Genomic DNA, 21,857 nt, shown 5'->3' on the forward strand with positions numbered 1-21,857 from the left:
AACACAGCCAAACCATATCACTGGGGAATAATGTAGAATCCAAAGAAGAGTTGAACTCCAAGTGGCAAGAGGGTCACGAAAGCACATGGGTTCAGGGCCGCCTGGAATCAGGGACCAACACATTGCCAAGATATCTTGTATTTGTTCATTTTCATGCTGCTAATAAAGACATACCTAAGACTGGGTAATTTATCAAGGAAAGAGGATTAATGGATTTACAGTTCCACATGGCTGGGGAGGCCTCACAATCATGGCAGAAGGCAAATGAGGGGCAAAGTCACACCTTACATGGCAGCAAGCAAGAGAGCTTGTGCAGGGGACCCCCCATTTATAAAGCCATCAGATCTCGTGAGCCTTATTTACTCTCACGACAACACTATGGGGGAACCCCCAGCCACCATGGTTCAATTATCTTCACCTGGCCCCGGCCTTGGCACATGGGGATTATTGCAATTCAAGGTGAGATTTGTGTGGGGACACAGCCAAACCATATCATATCTCTCCCCTGAATGTTTCTGCTCTGGCTGCCTTCTTCCTCCTCTCTCCTGATTGGCTTTATCTGCAACTCCATAGATTGATATTTTATTGATTGATTGATTGACTGACGAAATCTTGCTCTGTCACCAGGCTGGAGTGCAGTGGCGTGATCTCTGCTCACTGCAACCTCCACCTCCTGGGTTCAAGTGATTCTCCTGCCTCAGCCTCTCAAGTAGCTGGGACTACAGGTATGTGCCACCATGCCCAGCTAAGTTTTGTATTTTTCGTAGAGATGGAGTTTCACCATGTTGGCCAGGATGATCTTGATCTCTTGACCTTGTGATCTGCCCGCCTCAGCCTCTCAAAGTGCTGGGATTACAGGCATAAGCCACCGTGCCTGACCTAGATTGATATTTTATAGCTTCAGCTACCAGAAGGCCTGGCTCTCTTTCCCAGTGCCAGTCCCACATTTCTCAGGAAGAGACCAGGGGCCTGCCTTTGACCAATCAAATGCAGCCAGGAAGGCAGCAGGGTTTTGTCATATAAAATGGTTGTTTCTATGCTAGTCGCATGGTGGCAGGGGCTGGGGGGTGGCAGGATGGGAAACTGGACTGGACAGACACATCTGCTGTCCAGGTCAGAGTTCTTGGGCCTCTCTGCTGGGCGTGGGCCCATGCTTGGCTCTTGGCTGTCTTGATGGAGACTGGTAAAATGTGTTCCTTGGTCTGGAGTAAGATGGAAGTGAGACAATGAAGATGTATGTAGAAACATCACTCATTTGTCTAGGACATGGTGAGTGATTTCTTTGCTGAATTGGATAATGGCTTTAGAAGCCTGAAAGTCTTTCCTCAATCTTTTGTGTGTGCCATTCACAATGTAATCGCTATAGAAATGACACGCTTTTTTTCTTTTTTTACCTCTAAACTTTTTATTGGGTTCCTGCTCCCCAAAGGGTCTCCTGATTCTGTTGGCTTAATGTCTCAGAACTTTGGTGTCATTGGTTTCACACCACTTTGCCATCCACTATCCGGCAGTGGTGATCTTTTGGATGGTTTGCATGGAGTTGCTGCTGTCCAGGGCATCACCAAGATTCAAATACTCACCATCTTCCAGCAGGCAGTGGTAGGTGGCAATCTCAGCTTCCAGCTTGACCTTGATGTTCAGCAGGGCCTTGTTCTCCTGGGCCTGGCACTGTCCCTCTGCCCAAATCTGTGCCAGCGCTGACTCCACTTGCAGCAGGACCCCACTGAGCTGCTCCATCTGCAGGGCGTAGCAGGCCTCCACCTCCCTCAGGCTGTTTGCCAAGCTGATCTTTGTGTTTCTCATGGAGTTCAGGTCGATCGCCAAGGACTGCACGGTACATCTCAGCTCTGTGAGAGACATCTCAGCAGCTCCAACCTCAGCAGACTGCGTGGTGACCACTGTGGTGCTCTCCTCAATCTGCTGAGACCAGTACTTGTCCAGCTCCTCTTGGCTCTTCTGAGCCAGCTCATCATATTGGGCCTGGATGTCTGCCATGATCTTGCTGAGATTTGGGGACATCTGCCTCCATGGTCAACTCAGAGCTGGCAATCTGGGCTTGTAGGCCTTTTACTTCCTCTTCATGGTTCTTCTTCATGAAGAGCAGCTCCTCCTTGAGAACCTCGATCTGTGTCTCCAGCTGCAGCCGAGTGACATTGGTGTCATTGATGACCTTGCAGAGCCCATAGATGTTGCTCTCCACAGACTGGCGCATGGCCAGCTCTGTCTCATACTTGACTCTAAAATCATCAGCAGCAGGATGGGCATTGTGGGTCTGCAGAATGATGTGGGCATTGCCTATAGTATTTGCAAAAACCTGAGCACTCAAGTCCTCAGTGGTCTTGAAGTAATAGCTCCAGTCTCTGACCTGGGGTCCCTTCTGCAGGTGCTCCCGGATTTTGCTCTCCAGCTTCTGTTTCTCAGTCTCCAGGCTCCTCACTCTGTCCAGGTAGGCAGCTGGGCAGTTGTTCAGGCTTTGCATGGTCTCCTTCAATCTGGATGCCTCCCATTCCTTCCAGACCCTGGCCATCCCCGAGGTCAGGCCCCTGGACCCCATGCCACCCTAGAAGCTGGTGGAGTGGGACACAGAGATGCAGGAACCAGAGTCCCTGATGCCTGCCTAGATGCTGGCCACACTGCTGACTGGCCGGGTGCCGTAGCTGGGCACCTGGACAGAGCCCAGGGACCAGTAGTTGGTGGAGAAGGTGATGAGAGTGGTGAAGCTCATGCTGCCCGGGGAGGAGAGCGAGAGGACGGGACTCAGGCTTTGCCAACAACCGAAATAACATGCTTTTAACATTAACCTGCATTTTTAATATTTTCTCCATCCCTTTTTAAAGTCTAGAAGTCCAGAGGACTGTAAATCAAGCCTTGGTCTGAGGCATCTGCCAATTTCCATGGTGTAAATACTCTCACCATGGTCAATTTCTTTTTTGTTTGTTTTTAGAAGTGATTTATTGAGAGAGAGAGAGAAACAGGAGAAGGAGAGAGAAAGAAACAGCTAACTCTCACACTGAGTGAGAGAATCCAGAAAGATGGAATCCAGGAGAGGAAAACAGCTTCCACACTGAGTGGAAGGGAATAGAGAGATGGAGTTTAGGAGGGGAAAGTAGGCTTCCACGAGAGAGTGTGGAAGGGGACTCCAGAGGGAAAATCCAAGATAGAGAAAAACAGATTCCACAGAAGTGTTCATGGAAGGAGATCCAAACATGGAGTCCCACCATGGTCAATTTCAAGGGACCACTGGGACGTCACTGAATAGGGAGCTGGAAAGTGATGCACAGCAGCAGAGCTTTCTGTACTATTTCCACCCTGTAGATATTCTAGAGGTGAATAACCCCAAGAGCATAGACAACAGTAGAAAGCTGTAAAATAATTAGGAGTGGTACATTTTGAGCTTTTATTACCTGTATTTCCAATATGATTTATTTAATTATGCATTTATATAATTTAACTTTCAACAGCGGCTTTGTTTCATAACTGGTTTGCAACATTCCTGAAAATTTGACAACTGGAGCTTGCAAGCTGATACTGACCAGCTCTGGCACCCCATGGGGTTTCCCTAGTGCTTGGCATGAGACCTGGCACAGAAGAGGCACTGAATGTACGTCTGCCTGATGAATGCGTGTCACCCACCTGGCCTCTGACTCTCTGAGGTCCTGCCCAAGTCACTTACCCTCCTCTTTCTGTCCCTGTAATGTAAGAGGCTATTAATGCTTACTTCATAGAGGTGCTGCGAGAGTTAATTAAGGTTTGCTAAGTGCTTTGAAATCCGTGGATGAAAGGCCCAGTGGGGGGAACTTTATTATTATCCTCATGCATCATCTTAAGAAGTGTATGGTGATGATACCCACCTGGTACTTTTCATCTTCAAAGTGTTCTCCAGACATTAGCCAATTAAACGTCACAGTTCCCTGCCCAGTCAGTGGGTGTCCTCCAGGGAGAGAACCACGCAGCAAGCGGGCAACTCCTTCCCCTCTTGCCACCAGGGAGTGGTGGTCAGAGCCGGGATCCCAGCTCTTCCAGCTGCAGTCTTCCACTGGGCTCTGCTTTGACCCTCCCAGCCCTCCATCATTTCTGCTGCTGGGTGTGGTGAGGACTGCTCAGGCCAGGATTCTGAAACCATGTTGTTTCTTATATAGTGCGTGCGATGCTACCCACTGCATGTTATCAGTGGTGAGACACATTTTTTCCCTACAATTGAACATCCCTGAAATTAGTATGCATTTTATAACTGATGAAGGTTATAGTTCAATTGAAAGTGTTTTTCTTCTTACTAGTAAATAAAATAATAGTGCATCATACAATTGTTGTCATGTGTCAACCATTGTTGAAATATGATATTACCATGATTTCTGTTTGTAGTTTGTTGTAGATTTGTAGTTTATTTCCTGCTAATTTTCTAGAAGAGCCTTTCTTCTCTCCACCCCCATGATAACAGTAACATATGGTTATTATATTATGTGGAAAATGCAGTTAATTCAAATGAAAGAAAGGCAACGATAATCCCAAGTTTCACAGCCCAGAGGTTAATGTCAGTAACACGTGACTATATTTTCTTCCAGGCTTTTCTCTTTTTTTATTAGGAACAGTTCCCTCCTCTGGTTATAAAAGGAACTTATGTCCTCTGTAGAAAAATCTGAAAATACAGAAACTGGTATAATACTAACTACCAAACACTGATAATCCCATCGTCCAGAATGACCACTACTAAATTGTGTAACTATTATATTTCTGTTTTACATAAGTCAGCCATATTAATTATTTTTAAAAAGACACAAAAGAAGAAAAAGATCTATAGTTAACTTTCAGATCAATTTTCTTCTATCATATATCTCTATTTGTCTATATTTCTATCTGGATATATATGTATCTATATTTATATCTACATACGCATATACAATTTGATATATAAAGCGTGTATAATTTCCCCTGATTTTTTTTTTTTTTTTTAGACAGAGTTTCCCTCTTGTTGCCCAGGCTGAAGTGCAATGGCACAATCTTGGCTCACTGCAACCTCTGTCTCCAGGGTTGAAGCGATTCTCCTACCTCTGCCTCCCGAGTAGCTGGGATTACAGGTGTATGCCACCATGCCTGGCTAATTTTGTATTTTTAGAGGAGACAGGGTTTCTCCATGTTGGTCAGGCTGGTCTTGAACTCCTGAGCTCAGGTGATCTGTCCACCTTGGCCTCCCAAAGTGCTGGGAATACAGGCATGAGCCATTGCACCCAGCCTCCCCTGATTTTTAAATTTAACTTGTGTGCTGTTTAGCAGTATCTACCAGAGCTTATGATTGTATGATTGATATAAATACTCTATGACTCAGCAACTCTATTCGTAGGTGTATGCCTGTATTAGTTTGCTAGGACTGCCATAACAAAGTGCTACAGACCTGGTAACTTAAAACAACAGAAGCTTACTTCCTTGTGGTTCTGGAGGCAAAAAGCCCAAGACTAAGGTGTCAGGGCTGGATCCTCCTGAGGGATGTGAGGGAAGGGTCTCTTTCACGCCTCTCTCCTTGGCTTGTAGATGGCCATCTTTACCTGTACATTCACATGGTCTTCTTTCCATAAGTGTGTGTATTCAAATTACCTCTTCTTATTAGGATATCAGTCATATTGGATTAGGGCTGACCCCAATCACCTCATTTTAAATTTAATTACCTCTATAAAGACTCTGTCTTTAAATATGGTCACATTCTGAGGTACTAGGGGTTTAGACTTCAACATATGGGGTCAGGCATCTGTAATCCCAGCACTTTGGGAGGCTGAGGTGGACAGATCATCTGAGGTCTGGAGTTCGAGACCAGCCTGGCCAAGTCTACTAAAAATACAAAAATTAGCCAGGTGTGGTGGTGCGAGCCTGTAATCCCAGCTACTTGGGAGGCTGAGGCACAAGAATTGCTTGAACCTGGGAAGGGGAGGTTACATTGAGCTGAGATCCCACCACTACACTCTAGGCTGGGCAACAGAGCAAGACTCTATCTCAAAAAAAAAAAAAAAAAAGACTTCGACATGTGAATGAGGGGTACAATTTATCCCATAGTCATACCCAAGTGCTTATGTTCACCAAGACATGTACAAAAATGTTCATAGCAGCTTTATTCGTAACAACCATAAGTTGGAAGCAATACCCAGCAGCAGTAGTAAAGATTTAAAAATGTGATACATTCATACAATGAAATACTCTACAGCACTAAAAAATCAACTTCTGCTATACATAACAACATGCATGAATCTCACAGACATGAAGTTGAGCAAAAGAAGCCAAACACAAGTCTCCAGACAGTTTAATTCCATTTACATGAAATTCAAGAATATGCAAAACAAATGGATGATGATAAAGTCAGAATAGTGGTTAGCTCTGGGGAGGGAGTGCAGTGGGGATTACATAGGACTACTTACGTGCCTAAACTCATTGACTGTAAGCTTAAGATTCGTGTTCTTATGTTAGACCTCAATGTTTATGAATGCACTTACAGAGGTTCCCTATATCACTAGAGATTCTTCTAAAACATGCTGTCCAGTGACTGCAAAATGTCCCATTTTCATAAAATGGCTAATGATGGCTGATCACTTACCACATGGCAGGGACTGTTCTAAGGACTGCCTGTACTAAGTGAATTAATCCTCAGCAAACCTATGAGGTTGGTTACCGACATTATCCCCATTTTACAGATGAGGAAAACCAAACACAAAAAGCTAACTTCTTTAGGTTAACGTCATGAGGGATTGCCAGCAACCTGGTTAAGAGGTCACACGCTCAACCACTCTGCCACACTGTCTTTCTATTCAGGCATCATGACACCTGCCCATCCCTCTTCGCATGCAAACTAATTGCAATTGATTGGATATTACCTTCAATGGCAAAAACCGCAATTACTTGTTGTCTACTTGTTGGACATCCAGATCAGTACCTTTTTTCTCTATTATAAATAAAGCAGCAAGCAACAGTCTTGTATCTTTTTCCGATGAAAAAAAAGTACATCTTTTTCTTCATCCTGATTCTTCCTGTACCATAGAGCCCTAGGTTCCTACTACAGTGTTCAAGTCTTTGAACTTGAGAGCACTTGATCCAAATTGCTAATTTGTTCTCCGGATAGATTAAAGTAGCTCATATACCTGAAATTAGCAGCTAATTTAACTATCTCCATAACACATCTCACTTCTATGAGGCCACCCAGAAAGGTCCCGGTCACTGGCCCTTTCTCTGTCAGCTGATTGGTCAGAAGTTAGAATGAAAATGCTATTTATGTGTATATATGTGTGTGTGAGTGTATTATATAGATAACATCAATGTAAATTATACACACATACACACATGCTTCCAAATTAGCCTTCTAACTCTGTTTGGTTCTAGCAAATCTTAGAATGAAAGGCCAGAAGGAATAACTCTTTGAACAATCTTCACTTCGGTTCCCCTGTATCCTGGTGGATTCTGAGAGCTTTAATGAATTGATTCCAAGTGAAGAATGATTCTTTGGTTACAGGGGAGAGCATGATGTCAAAGGAGCATGTAGATTTTTTTAAAGTATCTTTTATTTTCCAGTTGTTTATCTACATGCCTATCCTTTGAAGCAACGTGCTTTTAATTCTTGGTTGATGGGACTTGAGAACCTGTTCCTTTCCTCCCAAAGAACTTTTATTTACATACTTATTTGGTGAAAAAAACATGTATCAGTAGCTATATCAGGGTTCAATCACAGACGGCAAATGCCTGATAAATATCCATTTGATTTGAGAGTAGATATATATAAGCCTGTACTCTATAATGTTCCAAATTATTTTGTAATATTTTATTCAATAATTTATTTAACATATTAAACAACACTGTTGTCATCTGTTAACTGATCATCAAGTAACTTATTGATCATCTACTAACTATTGGATAGATGATAAACATCTTGTGGGCTGGGCTTCTTATCCTGCATTGAGAGCTTCTAGATTGGCAATAGGGCCCTAGTGAGAAGAGGAATTGCTTGGCGTTTGAGTAGGGAAGATCAAAATCTCCACATCTGACTTCAGCCACCGTAAATAATTCCCCTACAAAATGCACTGTGTGATACAGCACTGCTACCTTATAAACAGTCATGTCGAATAAATAACATCACTTTCCTTTTTCCAAGCTCCACAACAGGAGAGAGGAGTCAGATGGCTGGAGCTAGTGATCGAAGCTGGACTGGAGGCATGGCTTAGGCATATGGCCCCAATGGGCTTTCTAATATTTCATCCCTGAGCTAGGCATTCCTACCCACCCAGACCCTGGCAAAGGCGAAGGCCCCCTCTGCCAGGGCAAGAGCCTTCCATGTGGCAGAGGAGCATTGAGAATGCACTGCCACTCTGTGGTCAACATGAGCCCAGGAGGGACTGAGCTGAATATGCCCAGTTTCTCCTGCCAACCTCACCAATCAGACCAGCATGCCCTGCTGCCAGGAGCAGAGTGGAGGTGGGTGGGGAGAAAGGCTTGGGCACCACCCTGGTGGAAGCCTGAAGCCAGGGGGATGGAGTGCCTCTGACAGAATCCCTCTCTGAGATCATGTTTTCCTGCAAGAGGTGGGAGTCCTGGCTGAGTCTCACTTGGTTTAGCAGCTTTTTCATCCACATCAATGCTGTCCCATTCATTGGCTGCACACAATTTTTGTGCGGCTTGGAGCAGTCTCTGAAATCGCTTCACAAATCACATTTTCTTGTTTCCAAAGCGGCGTGTGTACGTGTATCTGTCCTCTCCACTGCCATCACCAAATTCCATTTATCTAAAATTTCTGTCTACTTGTAAGAAACTTTATATTCTTAGGCCTCTTAATTCTTTTCTTCTTTCAGAGCTATTGAGAGAAGCTGTTGTTGTTGTTGCCATTGTGGATGGCGGTGTGATAGGAGTGGTTTTCTTTTCACCATCTCATGGGAATAACTTGCATGGGATGAGCTAGGTTCAGCTGCTGGGCTCAGTCACTGTTCCTCCCTGGGACCTGCAACCCAGAACTGCCACGCTGCAAATAGCATTCAGATGGGTTGCTAAATAATGTCCTCAGACCATGGAGACATCTCATGAATAGCTGAAACAAAAATTACAACATCTACAAATATCAAGAGTCTATAACAGGGATTGGCAAGATTTTTCTGTTCAGGGTCTGATAGTAAATATTTTTAAGCTTTGTGGGCCACGTGATCTCTGTTCCAGTGACTCAGTCCTCCTGTGGTATTGGGAAAACAGCCATGGATAATATGTAAACAAATGTGTGTGGCAGTGTTCCAATAAAACTTTATTCACAAAAACAGACTACCAGCCAGAATTGGCCCTGGGGGTTCTAGCTTGCCATCCTCAGTTTGGCCACTGAGTGGGTCTTTCCTAAGGACAGTTGATCAGCGATTATAACAAACCACAATGGTGAGACAATGGTTCTAGTCCCAGCTCTGCCACTGACCAGCTGTGTGGCTTTGGGTAAGTCACTGACTGTCTCTGGAACCGTTTCATTTTCCCTTCTGTAAAATTACGGGGTGGATCTGCATCAGAGGCTGCAAACTGGCAATCCAAGATTGTGTCTGGCTCACAGCTGTGTGCCATTTGGCCCACAAAGTATCCAAAATGTTTTGAATTCATTTTCAACATTTCAGATGGGGAGATTTCATTTAAAAATCCAGATTTCTGGCAACTCTTGAAATATCAGAAAATCTGGCACCCTGGGCCCACATTCTCTCATGGCAGCCATTGGCCAGGGCTGAGCACCGGGTCTGGTTGCTCTGGCTGGGTGTGTACCCACAGAACACAGCAGTCCCCTGCTGGCTTGCTTCGACTGTTTGTGTTACTGCCTGACACTGGAGCATTTTGGTCTATGACTGTTCCTGAGACCTCTGGTGCCTTTGAGTTTACTAATCTAGTGTTTGTTAATTAGTCCAGACCATTACTTCATTATTGTGCAGTAGATCCTTGCATCCTCTTTCCCCTCCCCCTTTCTGAAGTCCTTGGTCTCTGCTGGAAAGCCATGTAGTGGTTGGGAAAGACAACACAACTCTGCACTAAGCCAATCAGCACGTGTTGTCCCCTCCCTGGCCATATAGTTAGTTCAGGATTGGGTGTGCAATTCAGAGGTGCATCACAGTGGCTCTCAGGCTTGGTTTGGAAAGCTGGGAGAGAGCTGTACTCATCTATAGGGGGTGAGGACTGAAGGTGAGGACTTTGACTGCTTTGAAATCTTTGTTACTATGAGGGAACTCTGCCCTAAATCAGTAACTGCTGACTGGGATTGGCAGATACGTGCCCTACTCCCTTGCTCTTTGAACAGGATAATTTGAAGATGCATGCTCTACATTGTCTCCTTGAATTGCTCCGTGGGTTAAGCTCCAGTTGCCCTTAGTGATCACTGGCTTGACAACACCCTCTGTATTCACTGTCTTCCTTGTTCCTGTCTCACCTCCCCACTTCCTACTGGAGTTTTATGGGAGTCCCAAATAAACCAGTTGCATCTGAGAATCCTGCTATCAGACTCTGCCTCTCCAGGCACCCATCCGAAAATAGTGACATATTACAAAGGGCAGAGAAAATTCATTCGTGACTAAATCAATAATAGAGTCCTTATGACAGTTTGAATGTCTGGATCAAACCATTCCTGAAGCTCACACAACCTTTGCGCTTTTCATTATAAGAAGCAACAAATTCCCTTTGTATTTAGGCTAGCTCAATATGAGTTTTCTGCTGTTTGTAGCCAAAACCATCCTCCCTGCTACACAGGGATTTATCTATCCATTTATTTAGATGAATGGTACTTTTTGTATTAAATACCAGACTAATGAATGAAGTCATGCATGCAAGCTTTGGGACCAGTGACACCTTCTTTATATGGAATTTCCTTGAGTTGCTTAACCAAAATGACCTTGGGCTGGTTCAGCTATGTCACGTATCATGAAAGTTCCACACATAGGCTGGGCATGGTGGCTCACACCAGCAATCCCAGCATTTTGGGAGGCCGAGGCAGGTGGGTCACTTGAGGTCAGAAGTTCAAGACTAGCCCAGCCAACATGGTGAAACCCTGTATCTATTAAAAATACAAAAAATTAGCCAGGCGTGGTGATGTATGCCCGTAATGCCAGCTACCCAGGAGGCTGAGACAGGAGAATCGCTTGAACCTGGGAGATGGAGGTTACGGTGAGCCAAGATTGTGCCATTGCACTCCAGCCTGGGCAACAGGGTGAGACTGTCTCAAAAAACAAAACAAAAAAACGTAAAGAAAGTTCCATACACGGGGCATCCTTGTGTGTATCAGCAACCCCTAATCACATACTGCCTATTATACAGATGCACATTTCAACTCACACTTATTATGAAGATGCACATTTCAATTCATACTCATTATAAAGATGCCCATCTCCATTCATACTCTGATGAATAAAATACACAGTGATTGTTAGTATCTAGACTGTTGTTTGCTAGTTTGGAGACAGTGCTGTGGAAAATGCATGCACAGGAACTCCACAGTAATGCCTAGGGTGTGAGGTGGCACACGTAGTGGGGTTGGGGTGGGAGAAGCCCCCACCTTCCTCCAGTTCATAGTGGTGTGGAAGCCATACTCTTGGCGATCCCTCTGCCTATGGCTCCTCTGGCGCGGGTCTGCCAGGACAGAGAAGAGTGACTTCAAAAGCAGAGTGAGAAGGCTTAGAGAAGCCAGCCTTCCTGTCCCCGTTACCTGGTGATTGTCAAGAAAGGGGTTTGCTCACGCTCAGCCAGCTTGTCTGTGGCAAGAGCTGGGGCTAGAACCTGCTTGCCTCATGGTTTGCCCTTCTCTGGACTGGCATCCTCCAGAGAGCATGTCTAGAAATCCCCAGTTAGGGCCAAACTCAGGTTTTCTAGGGTCTGTAGCTTACACAGTGCTGGAGTCTCCTCTTTAAAAGAAAGAATAGACATTTTTAATAAAGTATCAGAAATGCTTATAGAGAAATGTGTCTTGATCGCCACCTGGCTTCTTATCCCCACTAGAACATTCTAGAACTCCTAGCACCTGCCAGCACTCAGAGGGGCCCAGGTGAGTGAGGGGTCCTGAAACTTAGGCATCATCAGTATTGGTAAGGACCTCCCTCCTCACAAGAGGAAAAGTCGAAGGTTGTGTGTGTTCCAGAGACCTCGTTCTTTCAAGCAAGCCAGCTCCACGAGGAAAACATTTGCCACACACTCAGCTGCAGCAAAAGATGATTCAGAATGGGAGGCTGGCATCCTGGAGTCTCTCTCAGGTTGCCTTGGTTACCTGGAGTCTTTGATCCCATTTTTGAGAGCAGGCATCTTTACCATGATGCTTTCAGTTGCACAAAGGATGCCTCTGTGAGCTCAGTGACAAGAGCGTTAGGGAGACAGGATGACGCAGGGACAACTGCATAGAACGCTAGACTATCGTCAGACCCTAAGCCTGCCCCAAGTTTTGGACTAAAATGATGTCACTCTGAAGACCAGGAGAACATGTAATCTAAGCGCTTTCCATCAGATCGTCTGTGACCGTCACAGTTAAGCAACAGAATGTAACTCCCTGAGGGCAGGGAGTTATATCAGCTTTTTTAACGACAGAATCCCCAATGCCCAGAGCTGTGCTCAGTACATTTTAGGTAGCCGGGAAATATTTACTGAACAAATGTGTGCAATGCATTTGTTGCACACATATTATGTGATGGGAGCCATGTTTAAAAGCTTCACATTTAATTCTTGCACTGTCGCTCTGAACTAGAGACTGTTATTGTCCTTGTCCAGAAGGGACCAGGGAGGCACAGTAATTGTAAGAACTTGCTGGGGATACCGAGCTCAAGAGTGACAGCAGCAGTCCTGGAGCCTTGCCCTCTGCGCCCATAGCTGCAGGCACACCTCACTGTATTGCACTTTGCAGATACTCTGTGTTATCTACAAATCGAAGGTTTGTGGCAACCCTGTGTAGAGCAAGTGTGTCGGCACCATTTATTTTTCTCTCCCTTTCTCTCTTTCTCCCCTTCCTCCCTTCCTCCCTTCCTTCTTTCCTCCCTTTCTCTCTCTCTCTTTCTTTCTCTTTGTTCCTTCTTTCCTTCCTCTCCTTTCTTTCTTTCCTTGTTTCTTCCTTCCTTCCTTTCTTTTTTTTCTTTCCCTTTCTTTCTTGCTTTCCTTCCTTCCTTCCTTCCTTCGTTCTCTCTCCTTCCTTCCTTCCTTCCCTCTCTCCTTCCTTACTCCCTTCCCTTCTTTCTCTCTCCTTCCTTCCTTCCCTCCCTCCCTCCCTCCCCCACCCCTCTTCCTTTCTTTCCTGATTGAGTCTTGCTCTGTTATCCAGGCTGGAATGCAGTGGTGCTATCTTGGCCCACTGCAACCTCTGCCTCCTGGGTTCAAGCAATTCTCCTGCCTCAGTCTCCAGAGTATCTGGGACAATAGGTGTGCACAACCATGCCTGGCTAATTTTTTTTGTATTTTTAGTAGAGATGGGGTTTTGCCATGTTGGCCAGGCTGGTCTTGAACTCCTGACTTCAGGTGATCCTCCCGCATTGGCCTCACAGAGTGCTGGAATTACAGGCGTGAGCCACCGCACCAGGCCAGCCCCATTTTTCTAACAGCATGTGCTCACTTCATATCCCTGTGTCACATTCGGCTAATTTTTGCAATTTTTAAACTTTTTCCTTTTTTTTAGAGACAGAGTCTCTCTCTGTTGCCCAGGCTGGAGTGCAGTGGTGCAATCTCTGCTCACTGCACCCTCCACCTCTCAGGTTCAAGAGATTCTCCTGCCTCAGCTGCCCAAGAAGCTAGGAATGCAGGCGCCTGCCACCATGCCTGGCTAATTTTTGTATTTTTGGTAGAGATGGGCTTTCACCATGTTGGCCAGGCTGGTCTTGGACTCCTGACCTCAAGTGATCTGCTTGCCTTGGCCTCCCAAAGTGCTGGAATTACAGGTGTTAGCCACCATGCCCAGCCTAAACTTTTTCGTTACTACTTTATGTGTTATGATCTATATGCAGTAATCTCAGTGATCAGTAATCTTTGATGTTACTGTCATAATTGTTTTGGGGTGTCATGAACTGGACCCATATAAGACAGCAAACTTAATAACTGTTGTGTGTGTTCTGACCTCCACTGACCACTGTTCCTCCACTTCTCTCCCTCTCCTTGGACCTCCCTGTCCCCCAAGGAAAAACAATAATGAAATTAGGCCAGTTAATAACCCTACAATGGCCTCCAAGTATCTAAATGAAAGGAAGAGTCACACATCTTACTTTAAATCAAAAGCTAGAAATAATTAAACTTAGTGAAGAAGGCTTGTAGGAAGCCAACAAAGGCTAAAAGCTAGGCCTCTTGTGCCATAGAGTTAGCCAAGTTGTGAATACAAAGGAAAAGTTATTGAGGGAAATTAAAAGTGCTACTCTGGTGAACACACAAATGATAAGAAAGTGAAACAGCCTTATTGCTGATATGGAGAAAGTTTGAGCGGTCTGGATAGAAGATCCAACCAGCCACAACATTCCCTTCAGCTGGAGCCTAAACCAGAGCAAGGCCCTAACTCTCTTCAATTCTATGAAGGCTGAGAGAGGTGAGGAAGCTGCAGAAAAAGTTGGAAGCTAGCAGAAGTTGGTTCATAAGGTTTAAAGAAAGAAGCCATCTCTTTAACATAAAAGTGCAAGGTGAAGCAGCGAGTGCTGATGGAGATGCTGCAGCAAGTTACCCAGAAGATCTAGCAGAGACCACTGATGAACTTGGCTACACCAAACAATAGATTTTCAATGTGGATGCAACAGCCTTTTATTGGAAGAAGATGCCATCTAGGATTTTCATAGCTAGAGAGAAGTCAATGCCTGGCTTCAAAACGCCAAGGAACAGGCTGGCTCTCTTGTTAGGGGCTAAAACAGCTGGTAACTTTAAGTCCCAGCCAATGTTAATTTGCCATTCTGAACATCCTGGGCCCCATAAGAATGATGCTGAATCTACTCGGCCTGTGCTCCATAAATGGAACAACAAAGCCTGGACAACAGCACATCTCTTTACAGCATGGGTCATTGAATATTTCAAGCCCATTATTGAGACCTACTCCTCAGAAAAAATAAAAAATGATTCCTTTCAAAATATTACAGCTCATTGACAATTCACCTGGTCACCCAAGAGCTCTGATGGACCTATGTAAAGGGATTAATGTTTTCATGTCTGCTAACACAACATCCATTCTGCAGCCCATGGGTCAAGGAGTCATTTTGACTTTCAAGTCTTGTAATTGAAGATACACATTTCATAAGGCTGTAGCTCTCATAGATAGTGATTCCTCTGATGGATGTGGGCAAAGGAAATTGAAAACCTTTTGGAAAGGCTTCATTGTTGTAGATTCATTAGGAACATTCGTGATTCATGAGAGGAGGTCAAAATAACAGTATGAACAGAAGTTTGGAAGAAGTTGATTCCAACCCCCATGGATGATTTTGAGAGATTCAAGATGTCAGTGGAGAAAGTTACTGCAGAGGTAGGAGAAATAGCAAGAGGATTAGAAGTGACTGGAGATGTGATGAATTGCTGCAATCTCATAATAAAACTTCTTTTCCTTTTAGTTGACATGGAATAATTGTACATATTTATGGGATACAAAGTGATATTTTGATACATGTATACAATATGTAAAAACAAAATCAGGTTAATTAGCATATCCATCACCTGAAGCATTTATCATTTTTTGTATTGCGAGCATTCAAAATCTCTCTTCTGGGCCAGGTGCAGTGGCTCACGCCTGTAATCCCAGCACTTTGGGAGGCCAAGGCAGGTGGAACATCTGAGGTCAGGAATTTGAGACCAGCCTGGCCAACATGGTGAAACCCATCTCTACTAAAAATATGAAAATTAGCCAGGTGTGGTGGTGAGTGCCTGTAATCTCAGCTACTTGGGAGGCTAAGGCAGGAGAATCGCTTAACCCCGGGAGGTGGAGGTTGCGGTGAGCTGAGATCGTACCACTGCACTCCAGCCTGGGTGACAGAGCAAGGCTCTGTCTCAAAAATAAACAAAAAACACAAAAACTCTCTCTTTCTTTTTGAAAATATACAATAAATGATTGTTAACTATGTATACCCTATAGTGATATACAGCAAGGAGTCCCCAACCTCTGGGCCATGGATTGATGCTGGTCCAGCTGTTAGGAACCAGGCTATGCAGCAGGACGTGAGCAGCAGGCTAGCCAGCATTACCGCTTGAGCTCCACCTCCCGTCAGATCTGTGGCGGCATTAGAGTCTCATAGGAACATGAACCCTATTGTGAGCTGCACATTCGAGGGATTTAGGGTGCCTGCTCCTTATGAGAGTCTAATTGATGCCTGATGATCTAAATGGAACCGTTTCATCCTGAAACCATCTTGCTCCGAATCTGGTCAGTGGAAAAACTGTCTTCCATAAAACTGATCCCTGGTGCAAAAAAGGTTGGTGACCGCTATGTTAGAATGCTAGAACTTATTTCTTCTATCTAGCTGTAATTTTGCATCGATTAACCAGCCTCTCCCTATCCTCCCCTAACCCACCCTTCCCAGCCTCTAATAACCCGTATTCTACTCTACTTCTATTTTTTTTAGCTTTCACATGTGAGTGAGAACAAGAAGTATTCATCTTTCTGTGCCTGGCATATTTCACTTAACATAATGACATCTCAAGATCATCTATGTTGCTGTGGATGACAGGATTTCATTCATTTTTTATGGCTGCATAGTATTTCATTGTGTATACACAACACTTTCTTTATTCATTCATCTGTTGATGAACATTTAGGTTGATTCCACATCTTCTGTCTTCTGAATAGTGCTACAATAAGCATGAGGACGCAGGCAACTCTTTGGTATTCTGATTTTTTTTTTTTCCTTTGGATAGATACCCAATAATGAGATTGCTGGATCTTATGGTAGTTCTCTCTTTAGTTTTTTGAGGAAACTACATACTGTTTTCTATGATGGCTCTACTAATTCACGTTTCCACCAACATTGTACGAGTGTTTCCCTTTCTCTGAATCCTCCTCAGCATTTGTTATTTGTTGTCTTTTTAATAATAGCCATTCTAACTGGGATAAGATGATATCTCACTGTGGTTTTCATTTGCATGTCCCTGATGATTAGCAATGTTGAGCATTTTTATATGCCTGTTGGCCATTTGTATGTCTTCTTTTGAGAAATGTCTATTCAGATCTTTTGCCCATTTTAAAACGGAGTTTTTACCTCTTTGCTGTTTTTTGTGTATTCTAGATATGAGTCTCTTGTCAGATGAATAGTTTACAAACACTTTCTCCCATTTTGTGTGTGTTTCTTCCCTCTGTTGATTCTTTCCTTTGTTATGCAGAAGCCTTTTCATTGATGTGGTCCCATTTGTTTATTTTTGGTTTTGTTGCCTGTGCTTTTAGTCTTACCCATAAAATCTTTGCCTAGAAGATGTCCTGAAGCATTTCCTGTATGTTTTCTTCTAGGAATTTTATAGGTTCAGGTCTTAAATTTATGTCTTTAATCCATTTCGAGTTTATTTCTGTATATGGTGTGAGATGGGGCCCTACTTTCCATCTTTAGTATATGGTTATCCAGTTTTCCCAGCACCATTTATTGAAGAGGTTATCCTTTCCCCAAAGAGTGTTCTTGATACCTCTGTCAAAATCAGTAGGCTGCAAATATGTGCATTTATTTCTGGGTTCTCTATTCTGTTCCACTGATAGAACAGTGGGTTTTTTGAGATGGAACCTACACCTGGTGAAGATATTGTGAACGTTGTTGACATGACAATAAAGAATTTGGAAGATTACGTAAATTTAGTTGATAAAGCAGCAACAGGGTTTGAGGGATTGACTCCAATGTTGGAAGAAGTTCTACAATGGGTAAAATGCTATCAAAACAGCATCTCATGCTGTAGAGAAATCTTTTGTGAAAGAAAGAATCAAACGATGTGACAAACCTCATTGTTGTCTTATTATAAGAAATTGTCACAGCCACTCCGGCATTTAGCAGCCACCACCCTGATGAGTCAAGAGCCATCAACATTGAGGAGAAAAGATGATAGGGGGGGACTCAAGGCTCAGATAATTGTCAGCATTTTTAGGCAATAAAGTGTTTTTTAATTAAGATATGTCCTTTTTCCCAGAAATAATGCTATTACACACTTAATAGACTACAGTGTGGTGTAAACATAACTTTTATAAACACTGAGAAAACACAAAAATTCACGTGATTCACTTATTGCTGTGGTCTAGAACTGAACCCGCAACATCCAAGGAATGCCTGTGCATTGTTTCCCAGTGTTTGGGATCTGTGTGACTCCTAGGAAGGAGAGATGATTTTAGATTGTAAAGGAATACAGTCTAAATAGTATCAAATCACACAGCAAGACAGTTACCCCTCCTTGCAACTTTCTTTAAATCCTCTTGATCTCAGGCAAGAAGAAAGGCTCAGCCTGGGATGAGAGTGGTTTTAACACCTCTCTAACCTGCTAATCTCTCCTACCTTTAAACAGCAGAGAACAAGATCCAGGCTTAGAACCCTCAGCTGAAATAGGACCCACATAGAATCTAATGTTGCTTTGTTCCCGCTGCATTGATTTTTATGAGGTATCTTTTATGCATGGCAGCCCTGCTTCTCTTCCATCAAAGGGATGAATGTAACATTTCCTTTTAAAATAAGTATTTTAATAATATTGAAATAACAAATTTAAAGAATATTTTAAAATACGTATGTCAATAACTTTCATAGCATTTTAATCATTAATAATATAATAAGAATCTTTGAGTGAAATTCATGAGTCTTTTTTTTTTTTTGGAGACAGAGTTTCGCTCTTGTTACCCAGGCTGGAGTGCAATGTGCAATGGTGTGATCTCGCTCACCGCAACCTCCGCCTCCTGGGGTCAGGCAATTCTCCTGCCTCAGCCTCCTGAGTAGCTGGGATTACAGGCACGCGCCACCATGCCCAGCTAATTTTTTGTAGTTTTAGTAGAGACGGGGTTTCACCGTGTTGACCAGGATGGTCTCGATCTCTTGACCTCGTGATCCACCCGCCTCGGTCTCCCAAAGTGCTGGGATTACAGGTTTGAGCCACCGCTCCCAGCCTCATGAGTCTTATATATGGCAAAAGTTTTGAAGCTAGCATAAGGATGCATACCGAATCAGTCCATGGAAATGTGGTTTTTGAGTGGGACAGAGCAAGATGAACTCATACCAGTTTCAGTTGTTAGCTGTCACTGAGTACAGGGTAGGGGCCTCTGGAATCAGTCTACAGATGGCATGGTGCAGCTGGGCCTGGCACTGAGAAAGCAAAGAGGAGGAGGAGGTCATGACAGTTGTGGTCTCTAAGACAGTGAAATCGTGGGGCTGGAGAACAGGAAAGAAAAATACTGGGAAAAGATAGCTGGCTTAGTGAGGGAGTGTTAGGAGCCATTCTAGAAGGTGCTGGGAAGATGATGGAGCCATTGCCCATGTGCTAATTTACTCCTCTCTCCACAAAGCATGCTAATGACAGCTCAGCTCAGTCCCAGGACAGAGCTCATCAACCTTTTACAACACAGGCCCCAAAAAGAAGGCTTTATTGGACTCAACCCTGTGTGGTCTGTGTTATGAATATAACATCTCCTTCCCAGTTCTGATGTGCAGACTCATTTCCATCTTAGGGCCCTGAAAATTGCTATCTTAGAATCATCAACAACAAATCCCAACTCTTTCTCTCATCATGGGAACATTCCGATGGAACATGTGTGAGTCATTGGGGGTTCCCCAACTGTTGAATTCAATTTCTATTTTAAAAAATCAAGACTTTTGAGAACTGTTATCAAAACCAACAAGTCTACACATGAGTGTTACCGACCAAATTGTAACACATCAGAAACCACCAATGTCTTAACTTACTGTCTCTGGAGGTCTATTTAAATCCTTGTCAATGTGTCATTGATTAGAAAGGATGAATTGGTTTTTTCTGATTCAAAGTTCAGGCTTTGCAGGTTTGCTCACATGAAATTGTATACTGCCACAGCTGACATGGGCTCAACTCCATTCACAGCAAGACAGAACTCAGGCATATCTGCCCAGCGCCTGTTCTTGGCATTGTCTTGTCAGTTGCACAATAATGAGTAAACATAACATGTGTCCTGAAAATATTGTATTATAGATGTTTTCTGCACTTACTTTAAGTTAAAGATGCTTCCTCTTTCACTTCTATATCTACGATAAAGAATGTAAGCCAAGATTAGATATTGTATGTATTTCTACTTGGAAATAAAATTTCAAGTTACTTCTCTTTTGAGTCTTCAGATCCACTTAAAATTGAAGAGTATTCTCAGATTGCAAGGTGAGATGTGTAACAAGCCATTCTCAACCTCTGGTCTGTGTGAATCAAAAGTTTTTTATTACTGTATAGCCAAAATGAAAATGTAGAAATAATTTGTACATTGGATGTTGAGGATGGTTTAAGAATGAGTTACCATCTAGAAGAGGGTTAGGTGAACTCTTTCTGTCAAGGGCCAGATGATAAATACAATATGTAAAAGAATAATTTTCCTTTGTTTCAATAAAGCATCATTTGTGGACCTTGCAATTTGAATTTCATATATTTTCATGTGTCATGAAATGTTCTTTTGATTTTTTTTTTTGCAACCATGTAAAACTGCAGACTTTTTTTTTTTGAGACAGAGTCTTGCTCTGTCACCAAGGCTGGAGTGCAATGGCGAGATCAGGGCTCACTGCAGCCTTGACCTCCCAGGCTCAAGTGATCTTCCCACCTTAGCCTTCTGAGGAGCCGGGACTATAGGTGTGTGTCACTATACCTAAATAATTTTGTTATTTTTGTAGAGATGGGGTTTCACTATGTTGCTTAGGCTAGTCTTGAACTCCTCAACTCAAAGGACCCTCCCACCTCAGCCTCTCAAAGTGCTGGGATTACAAGTGTGAGCCACTGTAGCCCTAGAAATCATTCCTAACTCACAAGCTGTTTGCTGATTTTCCATCTATAACCCTAAATTTAACATTGTTTTCATCAACCGAAACAGCTTCATGACGGCAGAAAACTCTGGAGGGTGGAAGGGGATGTGATTGGAAAGGGGCAAGGATGAGGGGGTGGAAAGGAGGGTGTCTTTCTTTCAGGAAATGTTCAATTTCTTCACATGAGTGGTGGTTACATGGGTGTTGACATTGTAATTGTTTGTTAAACACTACATTGATTTTCCATGCATTTTCGCATGCATATTTAATATTTCACAATCAAAAATGTTTAAAGATAAGTAATATATAAATTAACATATATAAAAATCATGTTTATCACTGACTGTGTAATTCATAAATGTTATTAATTTGTCCTTATTTTAAAAATTATTACTTTTTTGAGACAGTTTCACTCTGTCACCCAGGCTGGAGTGCAGTGGCACAATCTCAGCTCACTGCAACCTCCGCCTCCCTGGTTCAAGTGATTCTCCTGCCTCAGCCTCCCGAGTAGCTGGGACTATAGGCATGTGCCACCATGCCCAGTTAAGTTTTGTATTTTTAGTAGAGACGGAGTTTCACCATGTTGGCCAGGCTAGGCTCAAACTCCAGGCCTCAAGTGATCCAGCTGCCTCGGCCTCCCAAAGTGCTGGGATTACAGATGCAAGCTAACAGGGCTGACCTAATTTGACTTTACAAATATGTAAATGTGGCTCACGCCTATAATCCCAGCACTTTGAGAGGCTGAGGCAGGTCAATCACAAGGTCAGGAGTTCGAGACCAACCTGACCAACATGCTGAAATCCCATCTCTACTAAAAATACAAAAATTAGCCGGGCGTGGTGGTGTATGCCTATAATCCCAGCTACTCAGAAGACTGAGGCAGGAGAATTGCGAGAACCCAGGAGGCAGAGGTTGCAGTGAGCCAAGATGACATCATTGCACTCTAGCCTGGGTGACAGAGTGAGAAAAAAAAAAAAG

General features: G+C 43.5%; 1 pseudogene; it reads right to left on the minus strand.

Moving 5' to 3' along the window:
• Positions 1–1,449: 1,449 nt before the first annotated feature.
• The window catches only part of LOC108281681, a 22,823-nt pseudogene continuing 2,415 nt past the window's right edge, over positions 1,450–21,857 (minus strand).

This window comes from Cebus imitator, unplaced genomic scaffold (genome assembly GCF_001604975.1).
Source record: "Cebus imitator isolate Cc_AM_T3 unplaced genomic scaffold, Cebus_imitator-1.0 Scaffold229, whole genome shotgun sequence".
Taxonomy (NCBI): Eukaryota; Metazoa; Chordata; class Mammalia; order Primates; family Cebidae; genus Cebus; species Cebus imitator.